The 16,845-nt window shown below is 48.0% G+C and overlaps 1 long non-coding RNA gene across 12 annotated transcripts in view; it reads right to left on the bottom strand.

Annotated features, from left to right (window-relative positions):
* Positions 1 to 428: 428 nt before the first annotated feature.
* Positions 429 to 16,845, bottom strand: part of LOC136164545 (uncharacterized) — a 68,135-nt gene continuing 51,718 nt past the window's right edge. For 4 of the 12 annotated variants that reach the window (XR_010662368.1, XR_010662371.1, XR_010662370.1 and 1 more), the window contains exon 9: positions 432 to 1,520. This is a non-coding gene — a long non-coding RNA (uncharacterized lncRNA). Of the gene's footprint in view, positions 1,635 to 16,845 lie in introns of all 12 variants that reach the window. The other 8 variants (XR_010662364.1, XR_010662367.1, XR_010662373.1 and 5 more) reach the window with 6 other exon arrangements.

Raw genomic sequence — 16,845 nt, 5'->3', positions numbered from 1 at the left:
ATGCTACTGAACTGTACAATTAAAAATGGTAAAGATGATAAATTGTATGTTGTGCTTTTTTATTACAATTAAAAAAAAACTGTTAAACATCAAGATTCCACCGTACAGCAAAGAGAACTGTATCCAATATCCTGCACTAAGGACTTCTCTGGGGGTCCAGTGGTTAAGACTTTGCCTTTCAAAGCAGGGGGTGAAGGTTTGATCCTTGGCCAGGGAACTAAGATCCCAGATGCCCAAGGTCAAAAACCAAAACATAAAACAGAAACAATATTGTAACAAATTCAGTAAATATTTTTTTTAAATCCTATGACAAACCATAATGGAAAAGAATATTGAAAAACAAAGCATGTGTATAGATAGATATTCAGATATATACCTTTGAATCCCTTTGCTATATAGCAGTAATTAACACAACATTGTAAATCAACTGTACTTCAATTAATAAATAAAAGGAATCATACAGTTTTTTTTAATTGTTTAATTTGTCATTTCTTTTACAAAGCAGGGATGGTTGCACTGGAAAGAAAGCCCAGAGCAAGTGACAGTTTATTTGTGGGGTGAGGTGGGGGAGCCGGGGAACTAAGATTTTGTGGGGAACTAAGATTTTGAGGCCAAGGGTTTTAAAAAGCTGGCCAGGAAAAAAATGTCTGGATACAGAAGGAAAAAAAAAAAAGTATGATGGTGAAATCAATTTCTAGTAAGAAGCCAGGCCTCCCACTGGGGACTGTCGAGGCTGCAAGGCCACAGGGCCGAGGAGATGCTGGAAACCACAGAAGGACATTTCTTGCCCTAAGCTCACAGTTTCTGGTTTGAATTAATCACTGAGATTATACTCAGAAGCTGAGTCTCATCTTCCCGGTTTGGAAGGAAAACAACCTGAGTGAGGATGACAGTGTGCTGTCAGATCCCAAACCAGAGCAAGCAGTGGAAGAAGCTTCCGAGTTATCAGCAAGTCAAAGTCAAATGCATATCATGTCCCATTCATTCATTCAGCCTTTTCCTCTGAACAGCCGTGGCTCCAGATGCCGCGTGTGGAGAGGGGTCAGGGCATCTCCGCTCCTAAGAACTTGCATCTTGGAGGCACCCATTCGCTAGGCTCCACTCTGTCACACAGACACAATCCATGTTGTATGTCTCCCATCCTCGCTTTTCTGTGCCTTTTAAGAGTTGATTGAGACCTTGGACCAATCCTAGACCATCCACCCTTGGTGATAACAAGCAGGTGTTTGTACAGTTGGAAGGCCGCTGTCCAAGTCCAAACAGGGCTTGGCCCACAGGCAGCAGAGAGGGGCCAGAGCTTCCCACGGAGTGAAGGGCTCGGCTGGCCGAGGATGGGTGCTCCCCAAGAAAGGCAACACAGGACGGAGGAGACAGCTATGGCTCCAAGAGCTGCAGTGAGACCTGCAAGCCAGGGCAGGGATGGAAGGAAACCGAGAGGAGAAACAGCTCAGGTCACTTGCAGCAGCGACTTCCACCCTGTGGCTCCCAGGAGGCCAGTGGGCGGCTGAGGTGGCAGGAGGCTGTGGAAGGAAGGGTTGCCTTGAGAAGGGGCAAGGAGTTTGTAGCATCCTTGGGGCCCCTAAAGTTAGACTGCAAAAGTCTTTTCCACCTCTTGTCCATGGTCACCAAAGGGACTGTGTGGGACAAGGGAAAAGAATATTAGAAAGTCTACACCTCTTTAAAATACTCATCATTTTTAATTTTCACATTTATTTGTATTTCATCTATTAATACAATAGTATCCGTGCACAAGAAATAAGAAATAATAAATTGGCACGTGTATATTGGGAGTTTGTGCTCAAAATATTTTAGTGATTAGAATGAACATTCCAGAAAGCCTGGCAATCCACCCTTTAATAAACTCCTGTATTTGAGAGTAGGACCAAGAACACCATGCTTTAGGGGACGCCCATTGCCTTTTGAACCAAACCAGCAGGATGGCAGGAGAGGAGAAATCAAAATAAAGGCGGAGCTAGGCAAGCAGGGGCAGACTCACCAGGTGGAACAGATTATGAAGGAGCAGAAAGTAAAAGAGGCATTCAGTCATGTCCGATTCTTCGAGACTCCCTGAATTGTAGCCCGCCAGGCTCCTCTGTCCGTGGGATTCTCCAGGCAAGAATACTGGAATGGGTAGTCATTCCTTTCTTCAGGGGATCTCCCCCACCCAGGGATCGAACCCAGGTCTCCTGCATGGCAGGCATCCTTTACTGTCTGAGCCACCAGGAAGCCCTTTGCTCACAAAGGAGCAGAAGAGGCAGACAAGTTCCAGAAAGACAGGAAAATGAAGGCGAGAGCCTCCGAAGTCTCGAGTGGTGATCGGAGAGTTGCTTGCCAAATGGCAACTTTGATCAGACTCGTCTGTGCTCTTCCCGTTGGCCTCCGTACCCCGTGCTGCTCCTTTCGGAAGAAAAAGCGGACTACAAGTAGAAAGGGTCTGTCCTTCAGGAGAGAGAGCTCATGTCCTTACTTGGTGTATTCATACCCTGAATCTGCCTTAAAGGGGACATGGGCTGTGCCCACATCCTCCACTGGATATAATGCTCTCCAAAGACCTTACATTCAGACACACATGCACAAATGCACACATACACACACACGCATGTGTGTGTGTGCATAGACGCAAGTGTGCCCACACACATATACACATGCACACACAAACTGAAGCCCATGTTTCCAAATAGATTTATATGCATCAAGTCTTAATTGCTGTGATGTTCAATGTACTGTCTCTAGCAAGTAAAAATAAATAAGTACCAGCAAGGACAGACTGCATAGTACAGGGAGCTCTGCTCCATGTTACACGGCAGCCTGGATGGGAAGCAGGCTGGGGGAGAATGGACACATGGATACGTATGGCTGAGACCCTTCCCTTGTCCCCTGAAACTATCACAACGTTGTTCATCAGCCATGCCCCAACACAACATAAAGTTTTTAAAAAGAGAGAGGAAAGAACTAAAGGGGAAAAGAAAGCACACAAAGCATAATCTTGAGAGCTGCAGTCCTGGGCAGCTGGCTAGGAGCCAGGATGCAGGGGGCAGGGCCGCCTGCTTCTCCCCTCCAGCGCCTCCCCCAGGCTCAGTCTGTCCCCTGCTGCTACCCCCAGTGCAGCGCCCGGTGAGCCTGAAACCTTCCAATCCCATAGGAAGTCAAGTGGAGGATGTGAGGCTGAGACGTGGCTCAGGAGCCAGTGGTCCACGGCTCAGACTTCTCTCTGAACACCGCCCCCCATGATGTACGTATCCAAACCTCGAGTCACCGTGCGCTCTGAGCCAGGCGGTGTGGGGGCCACCAAGGAGCAGAGCAGACAAGCCCTGGCCCTCGCTGAGCCTCTGGTCTGAGGCCTCGTTACTCAGCCTGGCTCCCAGGCACTGAGAGCAGCCAGGGAAATAGGAGCCCAGCCTCCGCCCCAGACCCCCTGAGCCAGACACCAACCCCAGGCAATTTGAATGCACATGCAAGTTGGGGAAGAACTGGTTTAGATGTTTGTTTCCGTGAAAAACGGTCAAACCAGGGGCTCCAAGACACGTACGTCTTCCCCTGACTTTCATGTGAGCTGATGTTGGAGAAAATAATTCCTCAACTGTTAGAACTCAAAGGGATCTTGTTGTTCAGTTGCTCACTCATGTCAGATTCTTTGAGACCCCCACGGACTGTAGCCCACCAGGCTCCTCTGTCCATGGGATTTCCCAGACAAGAATACTGGAGTGGCTTGCCATTTCCTCCTCCAGGGGATCTTCCCAACCCAAGGATCAAACCCTCGTCTCCTGCGTTCTTTACCACTGAGGCACGTAGGAAGCCCCAAAGGGATCTTACAGTCCATCTCATTCGACTCTTTCATTTAGGGATGATGAAACGGGAAGCCAGAGAGGTCACGTGAAGGGAGGAAGCTCAGGGAAGAAGCCAGAACTGAAACCAAGAATTTTAGTCACAGGTTCTCTATGCCCGCCGCAGGGCTGAAGAAAGGCAGGGAGCAGTGTAAGAAAAAGGGTAGGACACGTAGGACAGGGGGCCACGGCACTGAAGACCCAGGGGTACCCCAAAAATGTGGGGAGCAGGTTATTTCTACAGTCCTTTCCAAGTCTGCTCTTTGATACCCTCCAAGTTGATGCAGATAAAGAAATGCTGACCCCCTTTGGCTTCCCCAGCATGAATGTGCTTTTGTTCTGAGGGCGATGTTCTGGTCAATGAGACCTTCCGGCACAGGAAGGGGGCTATCAGGTGTCCTTCTGTCTCATTCCTCCAGACGAGCCTGTAAGTGAACCCCGGAGTCTAGGATACGTGCATAAGGTTTACCCCAAGGCCCTCAGATCCCTTTGGCGAGAGCATCAGAATGGAATCAGTACACCCTCTGGGGAGATTCACGTGGATTACATCATCCCGCCAGGCTCCTCTGTCCATGAGCTTCTCCAGGCAAGGATACTGAAGTAGTTAGCCATTCCCTTTTCCAGGGGATCTTCCCCCAGCCAGGGATCAAACCCAGGTCTCCTTCGTTGCAGGGAGATTCCTTACCGTCTGAGCCACCCAAAGCTCCTCTCTACATCCAAGCTCCTAAGTGCAGTCGTCAAGGATGCCGATAGCCTCTTACTCCTCCTCGCCACTCATCTGAAGCACTGGACTGCTTTAAAACTCAACCTTAAATCAACTTGAGAGACTCCCCCACAAGAACCAGCACATTCTGTCAAAAACCAGAGATTAAAAATGAATGCAGGCAGCCACCAGACCCGTAGTGTCCAAGCCGAGCAGAGGGAGCAGGAGGCTGGCAGGCCTGAGCCGAGGGGCTGTCATGGGCCTGCTGCCGCCTTTTCTTCCCACCCCAGTAATAAATACTCAATTTGAGAGAGCTGATGGAAAAAGACAGGAGTGAAAAGTGGGCTTGACACATTTATGAGAAGGATTTGTCCTGGGTTTCTTAAGTATAAAGCCTGGAGTTTTTTCAATCTTACTAGAGGTAGCAGGGAATGAACACCTGTTTCAGGTTTCCCGACCACGGCTCGGATGATTAGATGGACCATGTACCATTGGGACCAAAAAACAAAAATCATGGAAAAAGATGACTTGTCAAGTTAACAAGAATTGTATATTGTTTGCAATTTACAAATAGAGGAAGAGAGGTAGACACAAATCACCAGAAGATAGAGATACTGTTTCTCGTTGAACTCACAGTATGTACATTCTCAGTCATGTCCGACCCTTTGCGACCCCATGGACTGTAGCCCACCACACTCCTCAATCCATGGGATCTCCCAAGCAAGAATACTGGAGTGGGTTGCCATTTCTTCCTCCAGGTGACCTCCCCGACACAGGGATCGAATGTGCATCTCTTGTGCCTCCTGCGTTGGCAGGCAGATTCTGAATGCAGTTTCTGACACTGGAACAGAAAGTGTTTTATGATGGATTTTTTGATCCCTTTTCCTAAAAGATGAGGTTGGGGATCTCAAATTGTTCTGTGCTTCCAAATCATGATGACAACAAGCAACAGTATCTGTCGGCTCCACGAGCTGGTTTTCCTCCAAGGCGGATGGAGCTGAGGATTTGTTACTTGAGCTAACAGCAATGGCTTTCCAATAGCCAGACACGCACAGCATCATTGATCAGTGTGGCCCCTCCTTGTTTGCATTGGAACACTGCTCAATTTACACCAATTAAAGAATGCTTGGTTTGGGTATTGAAGAATCATTAAGGCATGCAAATCCCTAAGGGCTTCTAAAAATGACATCTGACTAGAATGGTGATTAAAGCATGAAGACAGCATTAGTATTTGAACAGTTTGACTGATATACAAAATCATTAGAACGTCTCTCCAGGAAGAGTGACACTGGGTCAATGTATGTACTTGCCTGGTCACCCTAAACAAATCTGACAAGTCTAATTTTAAGTAATTGCTCAGAGTTTAGTGGCCGCCTCTGTCCCCACAAGGGCAGCCGTCTGGACCACATATTGTAATTGAGATGTGTCTTTAAATGCGATGTGTCAACCCAGCATGCAAATGCGCTCTCAGAAAAGGTTAAAGGTTAGTGATGCTCCGACGAATCGCTTTCCAGTCAAATTTCCACGTGAAAATTCTCCTGTCGCCAGCAGTCACTTCCCTCACCTGATTCTACCTCATCCCATGCAGGAAAGGCTGGGTTTTCTAGCTATGTCCGACTCTCCAGTTCAGCTAGAGACCATCTGAAAGTGTGTTCTCTGGACCAGCGGCATTAGCATCACTTGGAAACTTGTTAGAAATGCAGAGTCCTGCCTCCTGCCTCCCCCAACCTGCTGAATCAGAGATGCTAGAGCTGAGGTCTTGCATTAATGCTTTACTAAGTCCTGCCCTGATCTAAAGCCCATTCGGGTTTGAGAACCACAGATCCAGACCCGCTGAACCTCTGTCTAGGATGAAATGGATGCCCCATGGGATAGTGATTTGCCTGAGGTCATGCAGCCCAAATGATAGTGGGAGCTATAATGAAGTATGTTATCATCAAATCATTTGTTGTTCAGTCGCTCAGTCATGTCCAACTCTTTGTGACCCCATGGACTGCAGCACGACACAATTCCCTGACCTTTACTATCTCCTGGAGTTTGCTCAAACTCAAGTCCACTGAGTCATTGATGCCAACCAACCATCTCATACTATGTCACCCCCTTCTCCTCCTGCCCTCAATCTTTCCGAGCATCAGGGTCTTTTCCAATGTGTAGCTCTACATATCAGGTGGCCACAGTATTGGAGCTTCAGCATGGACTACAGCCAGCCAGGTTCCTCTGTCCATGGGATTTCCCAGGCAAGAATACTGGAGTGGGTTGCCATTTCCTTCTGCAGAGGATCTTCCTAACCCAGGGATTGAATCTGAGTCTCTTGCATCCCCTACATTGGCAGGTGGGTTCTTTACCACTAGCCCCACCTGGGAAGTCCAAGAGCCACGTGGGAAGTCCTGAAATCACTAATCCTTGACTTTCCTATTCAGTAAAAACATTTGGGCTTCCCTGGTGTCTCAGTCAGCAAAGAATATGCCTGCAACGGAGGAGACCAGAGTTTGATCCCTCGGTTGGGAAGATTCCCCTGGAGAAGGAGATAGCACCCCACTCCAGTATTCTTGCCTGGAGGAAATCCCATGGACAGAGGAGCCTGGCAGGCTACAGTCCATGTTGTCACAAAAAGTTGGACATAACTTAGCAACTAAACCACCAACACCAAAACTTTGAATATACTTTGCTGCCCTGTTTTTTGTTTGTTTGTTTGTTTTGGCAGGTATATCCCTCCCCTCATCCCGGAGAGCTTATGCAGGATATGTCCTGGCTGGCGGGTGGCTGGTTTACCTCTTCCTTCTCCTGGGCCCCAGAGACAGAACCCCCAGGGCTGGTTGTTGGCTGCAGCCTTTGGACTAAGTGCTGGGGAAGGCTCATCTGAGCTGGAGATTTCATCGCGGTGGTGAAAGATTTGAAAGATGACTTCTTCAGTCCGTGGGGATGTTGGGTGCACAGGTGGAGACTGACTCTCCACCGCCAGGGGTCCCTGAAGGACCAGGAGGAGCAGGGCCCCTTGCTGACTCCCACTGGCTGTGTCGTCAGAACCACAGATGATGTGACGCAGAGGGCACTTGGGGAATGTTTGTTTCTACTTTATAACCCAGCATCTCTCAGGGCCCTTGGGACTTTCGGACGATCCCCATGCACCATTAAAAATGGGTGACATGCAGCATAGGAGGAGGTAAAACTGGAGCTTCTCCTCTACTTAGGATATGGCTGAATATAATCAGACTTCCAGGAGGACTAACTAAACAATAGGTTTCTGATTTAATTCTTCTTTTTTATTAATATGAATCACTGTCTCTCTTGCCACCTAATCCCAGTCTGACAACCCTCGAGCTACAAGGATCCTGGTAACTACAAGCAAGGATGTCAAACCAAAACAGAAAAATAAGGGCCGCCTCATCTGCAGGCTCCAGGAGCTCGAGTTCCCAGTGCCCGAACAGGGAGCTTAGCCAGATGGTGACCCTGTGAGAAAAAAAGTTTCTGCCCGTCTCCCAGCAGACAGACAGAGCCGGCTGATACCACAGGCTCCCCTGTTCTTTGCTTCCTGGAAACCCTGGCCCCAGGTGAGCCTGCGCACCCAGGACCCCCACCCACCGCCTCTCCCCGCCCCGCGCCCCCTCCCTCCACCCCTCCCTCCACCCTCCCTCACTCCCACCGCCTGCCTTCCCGTCCCCCTACCCGCAGTGATGCTCAGCCTTTCAGCCTTTCAAGCCGGCGCCCTGTGCGGGGCAGGGTTAAAATGCGCCTCTGAATGGGGAGGAGAGACAGGGTGGATTAATGGCAGCGGCAGAAGACTGATACAGGCCGAGCAGAACAAAACGAGGGCGACCCGGACGAAACAAAGGCCCACAATAGATCATTTCTGAAAAGTCATCGGGCAGCTTTGAAACCCGGGCCTCTGTGGGTCCCGGGCAGTTTCGCAGCCACGGGCTTTCAAGACACATGAATGGAAACGGAACAGTAACTCTTTCTCCCAACTCTTTTCAGGGGTCTTGTCAGCAGAGAAGGATTTACCATTCAATTCCCATACTTTTATGTGGGAAATTAGGAATTGGCTCCTGAAAAAGAAATTGCCTTTTTAAACTCTCATAAATTGTGGCAATCTCATAGATTCACCCAAATTTCTTCGTTCTTCTCTTCTTTCCACTTAGAGTTCATTTTTTAAAAATATACTCATAAACACACATATACGTACACATTTCTGTCTTGCCTTTTCTCAGGAGTATTTTCTAAAAAAAAAAAAACCCTCCAACCAAAGAAGAATCTCATCTTTCTGCTCTATTTGGTTTTGATTCTTAACTATGTCCGTTTTATCACAGTTCAACACAGACTTAACTTCTTCTTGGAATGAAAAGACCAATCCTTTCCAGATAGGAATCCTGTATATCTGGGGTGTTTTCAAGATTAACTTTTTTATGTGGATCACTTTTAAAGTCTTTATTGAATTTTTTACAATATTTATTGTGTTTTGTGTTATGGCTTTTTGGTCATGAGACACATAGGAGCTTAGCTCCCTGACCAAGGATGAAACCCGCACCCCTGCATTGGAAGGTGAAGTCTGAACCACTGGACTGCTGGGGAAGTCCTGGAATCCTGGTTTGGAAAGGTGACAAGGGTTGGGTGAAGCTTATGCAAAGTCAGAACCAAAATAAAATGGGATGTTTTCTTGATTCCTGACTCAGCGGCTGTGTGCTGAGTGGTGACTAGCCTTGAATACAGGCTACTTGTGAACTGTCTGATGGAGACAATCAGGTCTTCCTGGAGGAAAGCTCAATCATCCGTCCCCAGCTGGGGGGCCTGACGGTGTACTCCCAGGGGACAGCGCAGAGCAGGCTCTTCTTTCTCAGAAGCCCTCGGCGTTTGCCATGTCCATCTCATCAGCCTTCCCTGTCCTGGGACCCAGGCCCAGAGAAGCCCAGCTGAGGCTCTGAGCCAGACCGTCTGATCTGACTCCCCAGGCCTCTCCCAGGGACGCACTCGGGGAAAGCTTATGCCAGGAAACCCAGGTGTGCTTGACCCCACTTCCCTGGCCCCTTGTCCCGCCCCCTGGAGAGCCCAGCTCCAAGGCTGATTCCCATGGAGCAGCTATGCTGACCACCAGCCATTCTCCAGGGCAGTCAAGCATACCCAGAAATGCCTTGGGGTGAGAGATGGAAAGGATGGGGGTGGGGAGAAAGCAGGCCAGCCCGCCACACCAGCCCATCTGCAAGGCCAGGCTGGGACACGTAACTATTTCCTGATGTGCAGAAGTTGAAACCTGGACTTCCTTTCTCTTTAGATGTTTCAGATATGCAAACATGAACCCCACAAAGGAGTCTGACGGTATACTTAACACAGACTATTTCAGATCCTTATATCACCCCTCTAAGAAATAGAAGTCAAAATAAAATAAAACAAATTAAAATGAATTTGAGAGAAATCAATTTCCTATTTTTGAGGACAGTGTTTAAAAAAAATAGAAATTTGCAATACACATGTATCAAATCCACACGTGGTAAACCTAAAGTTACACAACATGAGGTCCATTTATCTCAGTAAATCAGGGGAGAAAAGAAAACCTTCGAAAGAAAATCCCCATAGTCACTGCACAGACACCAGTGTGTTCGAGAGCTCTGTCATCTCCTTCCTGAAATAACTTACTTGTTCAGAGTTATTTCTAAAGGAGTCAGGATGTTGATCTTTAAGAGGTCAAACTGCACTTAAAAATTAATTTTGGAAGGAAAGGATGGTCCTTAAACACAGATTTCACTTGCTTGAGAAAAATGGGTTGCGGTGGTCCAGGAAGGTTTTAAAAATTAACATTTCCATTTCCTCCTTTGCTGTCTCTAAACCAGAGGCAGAAATTCCAAAGACCAGGCCCCTAAGAAGCTTTCAAAAACCCCATCACAGCTCCTCCAACCCCCTCCTCAAGCCTCACCCACAACCCCAAATGACAAATGTGGTCAGGAGAATAGCATCGCAGAACCACGGCCAGTTTTTCCCAGCCTGCTTGCAACTGGACAGCTTATGGTCCAAGAAACCCTCCCGCAGGACTTCTCTGCTGGTCCAGTGGTTAGAACTTCACCTTCTAATGCAGGGGATCTAGGTTCGAACCCTGGTCAGGAAGCTAAGATTCCACATGTCTTGCAGCCGAAAATCAAAACATGAAACAGAAACAAATTCAATAAAGACTTTTAAAAAAAGAAGAAGAAAGAAACTCTCTTGCAACTTATTTCTTCAAACAACTGGCTTGGGCATATTTTTTTTAAGGAATTCAAATATTACATGATTAGAGAAATTCTTCCACGATTTTTTGAATAACTTTTCTCAACCACCACTGCCAGGACCACAACAGCCCGTGGCAATGGTGAGGAATCTTGTCTTTTCAAAGTCCTTTATCCATAAAGCAGCAGAAGTGACTTCATAAAATAATCAGGTGATCTCTCTGTCCCCCACCCGACCCCCACACATACACAGACACTTCTTGTGAACTCAACAGCTTCCAGGACACAGAGAGTGAAACCCAGCCCCAGCCCCAAGGGTATGACCCATCTTCTAGTGCATTCTACCCTCCTCCACCCCATCTTCAGTCCCTTGAGCTCAGATTCTTCCCTGCCCCAGGGCCTTTGCACATGCTCCGCTCTGCCTGCTTGCCTGGCTTCCCGACAGCTTGAGGTCTCAGCACAGAGCAGTGCTAGTTAAAGTAGCTTTTTCTCACCCATTTCTCTCTCCCCAGCCCCAAGGCTACATCCTCCATAGTCCAGTCTGTAAGTGGATAGTCTTAATTTAACATCCATCTATTTGCTGTGGTCAATCTCCACTACAAGAAGGCCAGAATTCAGGAAGATACAGGCACAGATCTCTTAGCATCACCGGTAACTTGCACACTGCTGGTACACAAGAGGTGCTCAGTAAATATTTGTGGGGCTTCCTTGGTGGCTCGGCAGTTAAAGAATCTACTTGTCAATGCAGAAGATTTGAGTTCAATCCCTGGGTCAGGAAGACCCTCTTGAGAAGGAAATGGTAACCCATTCCAGTATTCTTGCTTGAGAAATCCCACGGACAGAGAAGCCTGGATGGCCACAGTCCATGGAGTCACAAAAGAGTTGGACATGACTGAACGACTAAACAACAACAGCAATGAATATTTGTGGACGGAAGGAAAGAAGAAAAACCTGAAGGAAGACAAAATATTGACTTGAAATCAAGGCTCTTACTTCCTCACCCAGTAATGTTGTATATTATTCAGGGTAAAAATCTCAGCTCTTAGATTAAACAGATCCCCAAATATAGTGGCTCACAGGATCAAATCATTTTCTCTTTCACATAACTCTCTGGACTGGACAGTCCAGGCATGCAGGATGCTCTGTTTCACATGGCAATGAAGAGATCCAGATTCTTTGCTGTTGTCATTCCACTGTCCTGCCAGGCACTGTGCACTGCTTGGTTCAGTGTGGTCCCAGCCCCTCCAGGTTCCAGTCCACAGAGAGAAAGATGAGGAGGGAAGGAAGAGCGATGCCCGGTGAAGGCAGGGAACAGAGGCTGCTCACAATGCTTTGGCCCACATTTTATGGGCAAAAATGTAGTGGTTTGTCCTGAGGAGAAGGTGGGAGGTAAAGTCTCTAGATGAGTGACTTCACATCCAGGGAGAAAGGAAGACAGATTTGGAGAAAACTAGCCATCTGCTGCAGGCTCCTAGACTCCCCTCTGAGCAGAAAACATCCTGGTGCTTGTCCATGGGGAACAGAGCACATGTGCAGACTGTCTTTGATCAGAGGACAGCGATGCACCCCCAAGGATCCCTGGCCACGTAACAGAGCTCTGGGGAGCTGCAGGGTCAGCAGGACTTCAGGCTGTGGGGCCTCACTGCAGGGGAAATCAACATGCTCCTCCCTCCCCTTCCTTATCAGCTCTGAAGCTCAGAAAATACCCAGGTGCGTTTCTGTTTTCACACCTAAATTTTCCCATTCAGCTCTTCACTCACCATGTAAGAATATGCAAACAGCAGGTAACCCCAGAGCCCAATGCACTAATTTAAAGGGAGGGAAATACTTTCAAATTGTGGTGCTGGAGAAGACTCTTGAGAGTCCCTTGAACTGCAATGAGATCAGACCAGCCTGTCCTAAAGAAAATCAACCCTGAATGTTCATTGGAAGGACTGATGCTGAAGCTGAAGCTCCAACACTCTGGCCACCTGATGCAAAGAGCTGAATCATTGGAAAAGACCCTGATGCTGGGAAAGATTGAGGGTAGGAGGACAAGAGGGCAACAGAGGGTGAGATGGTTGGATGGCATCACCATTTCCATGGGTATTAGTTTGAGCAAACTCTGGGATATAGTGAAGGACAGGGAAGTCTGTCATGCTACAGCCCATGGGGTTGCAAAGAGTTGGACATAAATTCGTGACTGAACAACAACAAATAGAGAGGATGCTTCTATGTCCCCACGACAATCCTAGTTTAGCAGCTTCCATCCCTGTGATCTGGAGCAAATTAATATCCTTAAGATTCATTTTGCTCACCTTTAGAATGGGAGTGAAGACAACCGGTCACATGGCTATGATTAGAATTCAATTACTTCATGCAGGGAAAGATCTTGGGGGCGTCCCTGGTGACTCAGAGAGTAAAGAATCTGCCTGCAGTGCAGGAGTCCCGGGTTTGATTCCTGGGTCGGGACGATCCCCTGGAGGAGGAAATGGCAACCCACTCCAGTATTCTTGCCTGGGAAATCCTATGGACAGAGGAGCCTGGTGGGCTACAGTCCGTGAAGTTGCAAAGAGTCAGATGTTACAGAAAAACCTGAACAAAATTTCAGCCACCTCAATAAATTCACTCAGCAGATTCGTCCCAGACATCAGTTGGTTTCAGATTTCTTTTTTACAGAGTGAAATCTTCTGCTCATGTGGATGGAATGACTGCCTTACTATCCCAAGGAAGAAGCCGAAAGTGCTGCCTAAAATGATGCTGCACCCGGGAACTTCCGGCAATTCCAGGCACTGAGTTCTGGGTGGTGTTTATTCTGGGCCACCAACACCTAAGTGACTGAGAGTGAAATCAATCCAGGTTCTGTGTCTGGGGTTTCAGCGCTTTGTGGACTGGCACGTGTGCCTGAGAAAAATCCGGGGAATGTTCGGCCTTTCATTCCTCCGAGAATTATGCCATTTTCCAAGAAAAGCTAAATAGCTCATTCCTGCCTCACCCCCTCTTCTTCCAACCTGGTTTCCTGAGGATATTTTTTAGCCAGACTGGAGTGTGTTTTTTAATAAGCAGTTGGAAACTAAAAGAGCTTTAAACCGAAACTTCTACTGAATGATTCTTGAGTGCATCACCCAACGAAGAGCATTATCCTTGTTTCATTTGTCACAGACAAAAAACACATCCACAGGAACAGCAGCCACTCCGTAACTTTTTTACAGACAAATTCTCCAGAGTATAAACCAAAATCCATAGGAAATCTCTCATCACTCTTTCTGTGAGAAGCTAACTAATAAGTACCATCAGGTAACGAAGCTGTTATTTTTTTTTTCTTTCTGCATCCCTTTTATCATCAGGAGGAATGGGGAACTTCATATTTCAAGGGCTTTTTGCACAGGAAATCCTGGCGTGGCTTTAACACACGCTGAGGTCCCTGGGGGAAGTACGGAGTAACCCTGAAAACCTTGGGCAGAGCCTCAGAGTTGACCCGGATGGCATCCATCGGGGCTTCCTAAGCACATAAACCACCCACCTAGGTGGGCGTGCTCCCGGCCGTCTGAGCCCTTGGACCTTGTTTCCAGAAGAGACGACGCCACGAACTGCAGAGCTCAGAGCCCAGATTCACTCCCCGAAATACAAACAAAAGCTTAAATCCAGACAAGGAAAATACTTGGTTTGGCTGAAGTGGACAGTTCAGCCCAGTGTGAACTGGGCAGGCTGAAGAGCCTGAGAATCTATAAAACTTCAGAAAAGACAGACCCTGGTCAGCAGAGGTGGCCTGGCCAGAGATAAAAGTGCTCCCCACCCCGAAGCTAAACACAATGCCCCCTTAATATATCCCAAACGTTCATGGTGCTTCTGTATGTCAGCGAGACATAGTTTTTAACTTCGCTTCTGTGTTTTATGTTCTCTATGGTTTTTTCCTTGGGCTTCTCTGGTGGCTCAGTGGTAAAGAATCTGCCTGCCAATGCAGGAGACTCAAGTTTGATCCCTGGGTTGGGAAGATTCCCTGCAGAAGGAAATGGCAACCCACTCCAGTATCCTTGCCTGGAAAAATCCCATGGACAGAGGAGCCTGATGGGCTACGGTCCATGAGGTCACAAAGAGTCAGACACAACTTAGTGACTGAATAACAACAACAATGGTTTTTTCATAAAGGCGTATTTTTTTACAACTACTTCACTTTCACTTTTCACTTTCAGGCATTGGAGAAGGAAATGGCAACCCATTCCAGTGTTCTTGCCTGGAGAATCCCAGGGACGGGGGAGCCTGGTGGGCTGCCATCTATGGGGTCACAGAGTCGGACACGACTGAAGCGACTCAGCAGCAGTAGCAGGACAATAAAAAATTAAAATGACAACCTTTAAAAAAAGATAAAGCCTCACCCGGCAGGGCAGGAAGCAGGGCCAGGGGTGGAGGAGGGTCTCCACGGCCACATTGAGGTGCGGGACACATTCGTGCAGGCCATGGAGGCCCTGCTGAACTGGCCTGTGGATGGGCCGGTCCTCGTCGCCCCCCAGAATCTGGATGGCACCGAGAGCTGGCCAAGCAGGGTCAGAGGACACATGAAATAAACACGTGTTTATTTCATCACATACAGTAATACACGTATAGTGGTGATGCACCATCATGTGCCTTAGGAATGAGTCGTTGAGTCACAGGGAACAATGGAGCCTTAAACCTGTGGACCTTTAGTCCAAAAATGTGCAGGTGACAAGGTGATGCCCTGGGCACGGAAGAGATGTGGGTCCCACAGCACTGCCTTCTGACCCCAGCATGCCCTGGGGACAAGAGCAGCCTTCAAGCAGGTGACCAGGGTCAAGACTGCTTGACCCTAACAAGCAGTCTGTTTATGGAAGGGTTCTTGGGATGAGCAGTTATCACCCTGGGCTGGAAGCAACCTTGGGAGGATGGATTCCTAACCAACAGAAAAGTGACCATGTCACCCTCAGGCCGTAAGAGGGGATGACGCCATCATCACACTGAACCTACCATTCTGCTCCCCAGTTTAGGGGCAAACCCCGGGGGCAAAGAGGCTCCTGATACATTTCCGGTGTCCCTTCCCACATGACAGGGGGGTAAAGCAAGGGGTCCAGAGGGGCACGTGGAAGATGTCCAGCCCCCACAGGGCCGACTTTCCTTTCACCTTCTTTTCCCACCAGGCCTTAGCTCCCAGAGGACCAGGATACAGTCTATCCCCTGCTGGGTCCCAAGTGCCCACAAGTGCCCACACACAGTGGGCACTCAGAGAGTATTTACCGAACGCCTGCAGAGGAGCAAAGAAGAAAACCACTCGCCCAGGACTTACAGCAAGTAGGTAACAGGCAGCATTTTATAAAAGGTAAAAATAGTCCTTAACAGGGTGTTTCCCTACGGTAAACCAGTTCTTACTTTGACCATTCTGCCCAGAGCAAAACACAGCCGACATATATAAGAAGTGAAATGGAAAAGCATAGAAGAGTTGCTGAAAAGATTATATTTATGCTTTGCTTGGAGTGAAGAAAAGTTTGGGGGAAAGGGACCAAAGAATTTTAAATAGCCTTTAAAAAAAAAATACAAGAAGTACGTCTTTCTCCTAACTTTCGGACCTGTGGTCTAGGAAGAAGGGGGCGGTTGCCAGGATTATTAAAGAAACTCTGTGTTGAGCAGTGGAAAGATGTCAGGTTGTGGGTTTCTCTGCCACGGGAGGTTTTGGAGCCCAACGTTGTCTGGATTTGATGACAGGTAATGACATTAACTAATTACAAAACTAATCGCATTTGGAGCAGTGGAAGCTGAGATCATGATAAGCATAATCAAATCCCTGACTTCGGGGCTTCAGGAATGGGAGGATAAGCTTTCTCCCTTTGCAAAGCTTGACCAGATGCTTTTCAGAGCCCTTCGTCTGAGTGTTCTGGAAGCTGCAGACACCAACGAGGGTGGAAACCAGAATTCTGAGCCACAGCACCCAGTGGCCTGCTTGGCATCGAGCAAGCACGGGGGTCCCAACTGGCTGAAGATGAGCCTTGCTGACCCCCTGCCATCCGGAGCGCCAAGAAGGTAAGTGCCTGGCCCTCCACTTCCTCTCTCTTCCCCTAAAAGCCTGAAGACCCATGTCTCCTGACCCTCATCACTGGTTGGGTCATCTTGGACAAATTCCAACTCATTGGACCCTCTG

This window comes from Muntiacus reevesi, chromosome 3 (assembly GCF_963930625.1).
Source record: "Muntiacus reevesi chromosome 3, mMunRee1.1, whole genome shotgun sequence".
In the NCBI taxonomy this organism is placed as follows: domain Eukaryota; kingdom Metazoa; phylum Chordata; class Mammalia; order Artiodactyla; family Cervidae; genus Muntiacus; species Muntiacus reevesi.
This window is presented reverse-complemented; position numbering and strand designations above follow the sequence as displayed.